The sequence below is a fragment of the Amphiura filiformis genome, chromosome 1, assembly GCF_039555335.1.
Source record: "Amphiura filiformis chromosome 1, Afil_fr2py, whole genome shotgun sequence".
NCBI lineage: Eukaryota > Metazoa > Echinodermata > Ophiuroidea > Amphilepidida > Amphiuridae > Amphiura > Amphiura filiformis.
Genome location: NC_092628.1, coordinates 3,057,057 through 3,067,203, shown reverse-complemented (window position 1 = coordinate 3,067,203; position 10,147 = coordinate 3,057,057). Strand labels below are relative to the sequence as shown.

Sequence of the window (10,147 nt, the reverse complement as noted above, 5' to 3'; positions counted from 1 at the left end):
TATTTTTTATTTCAAGAAAAAAATAAAAAGGCAAAAATTATCCGATCATAGCTTTCAGAAGTGGGGTTATGTTTGGCGAGTGAAAGATACAAAGAATACACATTCGTTAACTCATGCGCTTCACTTTTGTGTCAACGGTAAACAATACACGTACATGAACCGGCATAGCTCATTTCATGTTCGTTTTGGCTTCTTACGGTCCAATGCATTTCACAAGGACGTTCAAGCACAACATTCAGGCAACTAAATTGCAGACATGTTGAGGAAATGAGACAGTAATGGTGTATCGTTGATGCAATAACGGTAAGTGTAAATATTAAGAATAATTAAATGAATTGAATTGACTTTTTGGCAAAAGCTTCGTAGCCATTACATAGCTCAGAATGCATCATCTCGTTCAGATGTACATACTGACGTTTTCCTGGTCAAAATTATTGAAATACGAAAGTATTATATAATATGCCAGATATTATGTTTCATTAATATAGCCTTATTATTATCAACTCATACAAATAACGAAGTTCCCTCTTCCGCTTTTGTGTATAACCTACATACACCTACATACAACAAGTGCAAATTTGTGCGCTCATCACGCGAGTTTGTTCCACTTTTGTACCAATTTCATTTTACCATTTTATCTTCAATATTGCAGAATTATACTAGCGTTTTGCGCGCATTAGTACCATAGACTATTCTGTCGCCTAAAGGTGCTGCATTCATTTTACTTCAAGACATTTTTTTTTCAAACCCACCCCATGTCAAAAAGTAATTTACAACACTTGCTATAACTAATAACTAATATTAGTCTATATTGCTATAACTAATATTAGTCGAACTAGTACTAGTCGAACTAGAACAAAGTCATGCAGTTGCCTGTGTGTCTATAAACTGTATTGTCTGGAATAAACTCCCTCACTAATAATTGCACCCCTGCGATTTTTTAATGAAAAAGGGGTCGAATTCAAAACTTTCCCTGCCATATTATTTAAGTATTAGCTTAAAACTTACATCAGTGCGGGTCATCTCGATCACTTAATTGCATGGTCAAAACCTATTCATATTAAACTTCCAGTTCATTGCCAAATTATGGTAACATTTCACAATTAAGTACATCACATTCTGAACTTACACATGTAATTTTGTATAATTTTCAATAATATCCTGTTACATGGGCTCTGTCATATTAGATTTGAACCCAGAAATGAAACGAAAGTGGATCATTCGATTTCAATAAACGACTCTTTCGAAAAATTCCACGCCTGGGGTATTTATTACAGACAATAAATGTATGTGTCTGTATAGGCTATTTTAGCAGAAAAAAGTCACTGCACGTTGACAATGGTAAAGTGTCGATGATCAACCAGCTGTGACGAGCTTGCGGGGAGGGTAGAGGGTGGAGGGAGCTAGGGTCCCTCTCCAGTTTTGGATATTTAAAAAAAAATTATGTATTTTAATGACTCATTTTTGACTTAAGTTACCTGATTGGACACTTGACACTCTTGACACTCATTATATAGCAATACTTCATCTGCAAATGTACATGCCAAATAGGTCTGAATAAAATTTGCCCGGGAAAATTTGGAAAAAAACCCAACTTTGCCGAACATTTAAGAGGGGAAATTACTGCAGTCAAACGGTTTTCTCACTTGGGATTAGGACTATTTTCACAATGTTATCACTAAGTTATCAATGGCGTGAGCTCAAACGGGTGGGGTCCAGGGATCCGCCTTAGATCCAGGGTCAAAGCCCTTTGTCGGGGCAAGGGGTAGAGTCTCAAACTCACGAGTTTTTTAAAGGCCTTTTCAAAGCATCCATATTAACAGAGGAAGAGGCTTACGCATCATACACTGGAACATGGAAACATTCAAACATTACAACTAGCGCACGAGATCAAATTAATGATGCTTAATCGTTATTCTTAATATATCAATATACAGGGGAAAGAAGAATTACGCATCGCACACTGGCACATTTAAACATGAATTTACAAATGGAAACATAACATGCATAGGCAGATATACAAGAGAAAAAACTCCTGGCTGGGTTTTTTTTTCTCTCTCTCACTATTGTCTCAAACAGTAAGAACTTTCATCTGCTGAGGTGTTCATTACTGACAACATAATCCCCACTATTTTGTTTCCAAACCACGCATAATCACATCGCGGAAGAATACATGGATTTGTAAACAAAAGATCTAGATCCTGAAAAGAAACGACAGGTAACCTACTTTTAGCCTTGGTTCAAGGAGTTAGGCTGTTTTCTTTCCCTCTTCTTTATATCGAACATCTTAAAAATCGTTTTCATGACCATCACGGTTATTAAAAAGTTTTGACCAAAGTTCTGCCGAGGTATGTGTTAAATGTACTTAGTTCGACTCGGTGACTACATTTCAACCGTAAAGAACTATGTAACAAATACACAACCTTCTGCCTTTTTCATTTGAAAAATGTTACGTCCATTTCACAGTGTTTTGGTATGGCATATGCTTTGGAATTAATCAATGCTGACTAGCGAGTCAAGGTCCAGAAGTTCATTAGAGAGTGTCAGAGAATCAGAACCAGCAAAGGAACTGCAACGATACTAGTGATTATAACATTTTCTTAAATCAATATTAACGATTACACATTTTGGATTTTGTTTACAATTTTTGACCCTAAAATGATTTTCATAAGCCTTTTAATGTTGATGACTGATAGCTACTGGGAATATATATCAAGTAGCATAGGCCGAAAAAGTAACAAATATCTTACATGTTTTAAATACATTTTTAACATATATGTCTTTTGGGTTATTTTTGGTCAGTTTGAGGCACAAAAAAGAATTTTGTAAAGATGTTAATGTCACGTTTCGACTTGTATCTTCAAAGAGTAAATTTATGACCATGGAAGGAGAAAAACAGAAGGCAATATGATTGTATTATCATTTTCTCAAGTTTAGGTCAATTTGAGTAGTTTTTGGTAATGGGTGATATTTCTCAATGAAGTAGCCAAAGCTCAAAACTTCATCATGTTCATCAGGCTACGCCAGTTAGTTAGAAACAATACCAAATTACTAACAAACTAGTAAAGAACTATATATTAGTACCCATTTTGGGTACTTTTGACAAATTGTATCTCTAAAATGAGTTTCCTAAGCATTTTAATGCTATTTGAGTGTGATATCTACTTGGAGTAGATGTGGTACTCAAACTCTGGGTAAGTTTCAGCCATTGTAGTCATATTTTAAATAGCTTAGTGATGACAAAGTGATATCAGTCGGATTTTATGTCAGGACATGTATCGTCAGAGAATCAGAACAGCAAATTGTAGCTATACTGCAATTCCACGTTCCCCTTAATTATACCCCGACTACGGAGTTTGAAAAATGTCTTGTTACAGTGAATACCGCACCTTTTGACAACATAATATAAGTTTATTGTATACAAATGCGCACGAACCGCGCGAAGATGTTGCTATATTGAAGCTAAAATGGTGACATATGGTGCAAAAGTAGAATGAAGAGCGCAAAAATGGGCACTTTTTAGGATAAAAATGGTCAAATGAGGTTTACTTGGACAGAAACCCAAATACCGGCGTTACGTCGTCAACATGGGGGATGATTTTATGTACCGTGCTCCCTTATCAATTTTTTGGTAGATTCATCACTCCTTACCCAAGGAATTTTTACCTATGCCTTTTTGTTGTGATTGCCAGGAGTTGCCGTACCCAACTACATTTACCACGCACGTTGACAAATGGAAAGTTGCCAGAATTTGTTTTGATTGTATACATTATCATGACTATCGTGAGCAAGGCATGAGATGGGGGGGGGGTTAGTTTATGATACTAACGGTTAGCAAGCTATGTCTATAATATGCACGAGGTCCCTGTGAGAGTGTTTAGAAACATGCGAAATTGGTAATGAAGTGTTAAGCGCGGTCAGCGCAAACCTTTTGACATTACATCTGAAAATGACCATACGGTAGATGCTATATTTAAAGTATCCCTATTGAGTTTGTTGAATGGCATCAAAATATTTTAAGCACGGATTGGTAATTCTCACTGCACGGATATTTAATCTTACTGCACAAACGTGCCAGGAGGCACGTTAAAATAGCCCCTGCTGTGTCTGTACGCAAACAAAAATTCTAACCCAGTGCTTCTTTTGATCAATTCTCCCATCTGCTTTGATGGATTTCAATGGGACTTGGAGACAATGATCCCTGAGTAAAATAACATGTGTGATGGATCTCAACAGTTGTGAGATCAAATACTATCTAGGAGTCATTAAAGGTCACTTTACAAATATATTCGAAATGCGTCATGTGCAAAAGTTGACGAATGTTGCTGGTACATGCATGGAATGATCCTTTGGTCAGGAACAAAGTCTTTTCGTATGTTAATTGGAGATGGGCTCAAAGTTGATATTTCGGTTGTGAATTTCATTCCGTTTCAAGGTGGGAGGGAGAGGGTCAACATCCTAATAAAAGCTATTTAATTATAGAAGTTCATCAAATTTTAAGTTTCCTAAGTGAGGGCACATTTGGTAATTTCTTCATCTGTTCCTATGTTTCGTCACAAACTTACCTCTCCTGATTATGTAATTTGACAGACATATTTTTGCACACACCATATAATTAACTAATCTCCTTTTTTTCTACTATCCAGTTTACACAGTGAGTAACTGTCCTGTTGGTGTGGGTTACATTCCAATTGACGCGACTGGTGATGGCCCAGCAACTTGGATAGAACCAACAGCAACATCGACTAATGGAGGGGCTAGCATTTCCTACCAATCTCATCAACCAGGTGTCACCATATTCACATTCAATTCAAACACTCAAGTGACATACCAGTGGCAAGATGCTGCAGGTGTCTTTGCTCTATGTCAGTTTTGGACCAGTCTACAAACACCAGGTGAGAAATATTAAAAATGAAAATGTAAAAAGAAATATATATGCAAAGAGAAAATCATATCTCATTGCTAGGATCTCATGTACATATAATTGTGATTCCTGGAAAAGTAGATAAGTAATACTTGGCTTTGGCTTGAGTTAAGACAAAGGTCACTGGCATGATGCAAAAACACGTACCACAACTATAGGCAGACGTGGGAAGTCCCTTTGATGACTACCGAAATTAAAAGATTGATACGCAAAAAGCATCGCGTATACAAACCGTATCAAAAGTACAAGACGAACGAACACTGGGCAAAGTTCCAAAAACTCAGGAAAATTGTTCGACAGGGTATGCAAAAGGCAAAAATTGAGTACTTCATGTCCTTGCTTGATGAACCACCAACTAAAAAATCAAGCGATGTAAATGTAACTCCATCAGCAGGTAAAAGATTCTGGACACATGTGAAGTCCGTTAAAAGAGGTAGTTCTGGAGTGGCCACTCTTAATGTTGATGGTAGAGACATATCATCTGCAAAGGGTAAAGCCGAAGCTCTTAGTGACCAATATTATAACGTTTTCACGTCCAAGAATGTCAATCAAATACCTAATATGGATGGAGGGCCCTTTCCTACAATTGATCAATTGTCTATAGACCTAGACGGTGTTGAGAAACTCCTGCAAGAAATAGATCACAGAAAGTCATGTGGGCCCGATGGCATCCCTTCTCAGTTGTTAAAAGACCTAAGTCATGAATTGGCCCCAATCATACGTCATATCTTTATTAATCTCTCACAACAGGTGATCTACCGGAGGACTGGCTTACAACCAACATAATTGTTATTTAAAAAAAGGAGAGAAATGTAAACTCATAAACATGTAAACTTTTAATATATTAAATATTATATGTCACCTTGGAAAACACAGCATCCTTTCAAATTTCCAACATGATTTTAGATCCGGGCATTCTTGCGAATCTCAGCTTATCATTACGATAGACGATCTCGCACACAACCTAGACAATTATTGGCAGACTGATGTTCAAATTTTGGATTTTCAGAAAGCCTTTGATGTTGTTACTAATCGAATTGAATTTCTACGGAATACGAGGTCCCCTTTTACAGTGGGTTGAAAAATGGTTGACATCAAGAACGCAGAGAGTAGTCGTAGATGGTGAAAACGCAGCACAGGTTAAAGCTGGGGTCCCCCAAGGAACTGTTCTAGGCCCTCATGTTTCTTATTTACATTAATGACATAGCATACCATATTGACAGTTTTACCAGGATAAGATTATTTGTAGACGATTGTCGCTTATACCGAGTTATTCAATCACCCCAAGATATAGAAATTCTTCAAAAGGATCTTGCCTCTCTCGGTAACTGGGCCGAAAAATGGCGAATGAAATTTAATACAGCCAAATGCAAAACTGTCATGATTACAACCAAAAACCACCCACTAATCAAATCGTAAAACATGTGTCATGATCAGCTGGAACAAGTCCCTCATTATCCCTATCCCCTATCTAGGTGTAGAAATATCTCATAATCTTAAATGGACCTTCCACCTAAATAATATCATTGCCAAAGCAAATAAGGCTCTCTGGTTTGTTCGTAGGAACCTTTGGCGATGCCCGCAGAAAGTTAAGGAGCAACCAGGGCCATCGCTAAACTATTTTCTCAAGGGGGAGGGGGTTTCGAGAAAAAATGTTTGCTGGTATATATCCGGATTAACCTTTTGATGGCCCCTACTTACTATTTGATAAAGTGCGCGCGTAGCGCACGAAAATTTGCTAATTCAATGCTAAAGTTCAAAGGGAGATCACCGGAGTATTAAACTGAGCCAGGGGCAAAATTTCCAAATAGTCCCACTGATCTGCTATTAAAATAACATTACCCGGATAAATTTTAATTTCAATGCTAAAAAAAAAAAAAATGGGTCTAAAATAGAAGAAAAGGAAGATGCAAATCGCAAAATTTGTCACAACATATCTGTCGACTGATGGGAGAGGACGGACTTGCCGTATAATGTGAAAAGAAATCTATGCTATAGCATAGATTTCTTTTTTTGACATGGAGGGTGATTGTGTTGGATTTTTTTTTTTTGAAGTATAGTCAGCACCAAGAGAATCAGTTTACTGTACAAATGCGCGAAAAATATTGCCATATATAAGCTAAACTGGTGAAATATGGAGCAAACGTGGAATAAATTGTAGCACAATATACCCTTCATGAGAATTCTCAAAACATTTATCACGGTAAAGCCATTCTGTGGGTGGATCTGCGAGACGCAAAAACGATATAATTCTATTATTTCTATAATGTAAATCAATATACCGGCCCAATAGGGGCTATATTATGCTCTCTCTCTCATGCGATGTGAGAGACGCATTTCACACCCTCACCCTCTTCCACCTCCACCCTCCTCTTTCTCTCTCTCTTCTCTCTTCCCCTTCTCCCTCCCTTTCTCTCTTCCTTTCTCTCTTTCCCCCCTTTTGGATATGCCAGGGGGGTGTCGCACCCCTACACCTCCATGGCGACGACCCTGGGAGCAACTCTACTAGGGTTGCTCGGTTTGTCACCCAAAACTACAGCAGAGCCAAGAGTCCCATTACAGAAATTCTCAAAAACATTTAAATGGCCAACACTGGAACAACGTAGAAAGCAATCTCGTTTAACCACCATGTTTAAGATACAAAATGAAACCATTGCCATACACATACCTGACAATATTAATCGTCAATCAATGAAAATTACAAGGCAATACCATCCTGCCAAATTCAGAGTTCTCAAAACCAACAGCAATTTCTTTTTTATGTGTTTTGTTCATCCAAATCCAACATTCCAATCTCAATTAGACATTGCTTTTGGCAACGTTATTGAGTATTTTGTAGATGTAGATGTTGCCATGTATTCGTTCTCTGAAATAATTGAATATATGAATACAAAAGCCACCTAAGTTCATACTTTGGCCAAATTGAGTTAAGCATGGGAAATTGTTGCTATACATAGGCCTGTCATATGCATGAAAGAACAACTCAAATTCATCCTCTGTGTCTATTGGGCATGTGAAAAATAGCATATATGAAAGAATCACCCAATTCCATGATTTGAGTGTTGTAACACATTGATTGAAATCCAGTATGTATAAAAGTCCACTTGTAACACATTCATTGCTAGAGAATGACTTTTGAACAAAAAATGGGTTTAATAAAGGAAAGTGTGTGGTTTATATTACATGGCAGAATGCTTATCAACATTATACATACCTGTGTGCTTTATTTTGTATTATCTTACTAGTGGTAATCTCATTCTAACATTGTTGTCTTTGTATATGATTCAAAAACCACCTAAGTCCAAAATTTAAAATGAACCCCACGAAGTCCCTGAAATGCTAATCGTCATACCTAATACAGGTTAATCCACTCATTTGCACGTAAAACTTACCATATTGACCAGGTAAATATAACTGAAGGAATTAAAAGGATACACGGGTTTTTCTCTCAAAATAACTTCGCATGGACTTAGGTGGCTTTTGTATTCATGTATTCAATTGTTTTCTCAAGATTCTTTTATTCACACTATGTTCACTTGTGTTCTTACTACTAAAGGAAAGTGCCCGGGGTCACTCCCATTGTGGCCTGTACACCATGCGCGATAATCAACTTTTAAAAAGCACCCTAAACACAAGGATGTATCCCTTGGTTAAAACGACACCCTAAACAGGTAACACGCGCCTGTTTTCACATCCTAAACAGGGATTTTATTCCTTGCATCAAATTTCATACCCTAAATTTCATTTCCGCGTATTAGAATTGCAATTTTGCTACCCTTTTTTTTCAAATTACATGTTTTGACACCCTAAACACGAAACGCGCGTATCGTGCATACCCACGAAAAACTACCCTTTTTAAGCGTTTTTATTATCGCGGATGGTGTACAGGCCACAATGGGAGTGAACCCCCTGGGGAAAGTGGGTTACCTGCATATGTCATATGATTAAATAAATGTATACACCCATTTCATGATTGCTAACAAAATAATCATGAAAATTGTAAAACCATGACCTTTTTTCATCTACTAGCAATGGAAAATTATATCCAAATATTTGTGCAAATTTCCAGGAGTTATCACAGTAAATAGCTGTCCTACTTCACCACGTACGTCAACGTCTACCGGATCACCTGTTCAGGTCACATGGAATGAACCAACAGCCACATCAAATATTGGAGCATGGGTGAACTTCCATAGCTCATCTCATTCATCAGGATCCTCATTTAATGTTGGAGATACTCAGGTGGCATATTATTGGCAGGATACAAATTCTAACAATGCTAACTGTATCTTTACAGTCAAAGTGATTCTTGGTAAGTACACAGGAGTTATTACCAATTAATACACACCTATGACGTCGCGCTATTGTTTTAGCGCTCCATTATTTTCCACGAATGGAGCGATGATTACAATAACACGCCATTCGTAATGCCTTTCTCTTTTTTCTGAGACCAAATACTTCTCAGGGAAAGAGTAGTGGCATTTACGAATGTAGTGTTAATAACAATTGCACTTTCGAAAAGCAAGTATTTGCGAAAAGTGCAGTATTGTTATCATCACTTCATTCATGCAAAACAATGATACGAAAAACAACAAGACGAATGATTTTCATTAATACAATAAATTAAGGAAGCGGATAGCAACATTTGCATATTGTTACGGGACCTGAAAGCACATCAGACATATCGAATTGCATAAGGAATGTCCTTCTGATATCAAATAATTTTGATTTTGTGAAATTCGCGATACTAGTAATACACATTTTATAGCAAATTATTAGTCCTCGAAGTAAACTTTATAAATCTAATGACACGTAATTAAACTGTATGCAGCTGGGATGAAAAGCCGACCATCAATTGAAAATTTTGAAATTTCATATTGAACATAAACATTTTTCCAAAAAGACCTACATTTTGTTTTAGTGTTTTGAGCTATTATCTTCAATAAAGAAGGTCAAAATTTTCATATGATGGACGTATGCTCTTCACCCAAACTTCATACTCTTTAAGTGCATATCGTTAGATTTATACAATTACTTTGAGGACTTTTAAATTTCAAAACTATAAATTTTTAATAATTTGCCATAAAATGTGTATTATATCGCGAATTTAAAAAATCTAAATTTAGGACATTCCTCATATTCAAATTGCAATTCGATGTGTCTGATGTGCTCTCAAGTCCAAAAAAAAATACGTGAAAACGTCGCTATCCGAGCCCTTAAACA

At 36.8% G+C, this 10,147-nt stretch overlaps 1 long non-coding RNA gene across 1 annotated transcript; it reads left to right on the top strand.

Moving 5' to 3' along the window:
• The first annotated feature begins 261 nt into the window (after window positions 1-261).
• On the top strand, window positions 262-9,230 carry LOC140165262 (uncharacterized). The gene is made up of 3 exons (XR_011860664.1): window positions 262-303; window positions 4,647-4,895; window positions 8,994-9,230. It is a non-coding gene; the product is annotated as an uncharacterized lncRNA (long non-coding RNA).
• The last annotated feature ends 917 nt before the right edge of the window (window positions 9,231-10,147 follow it).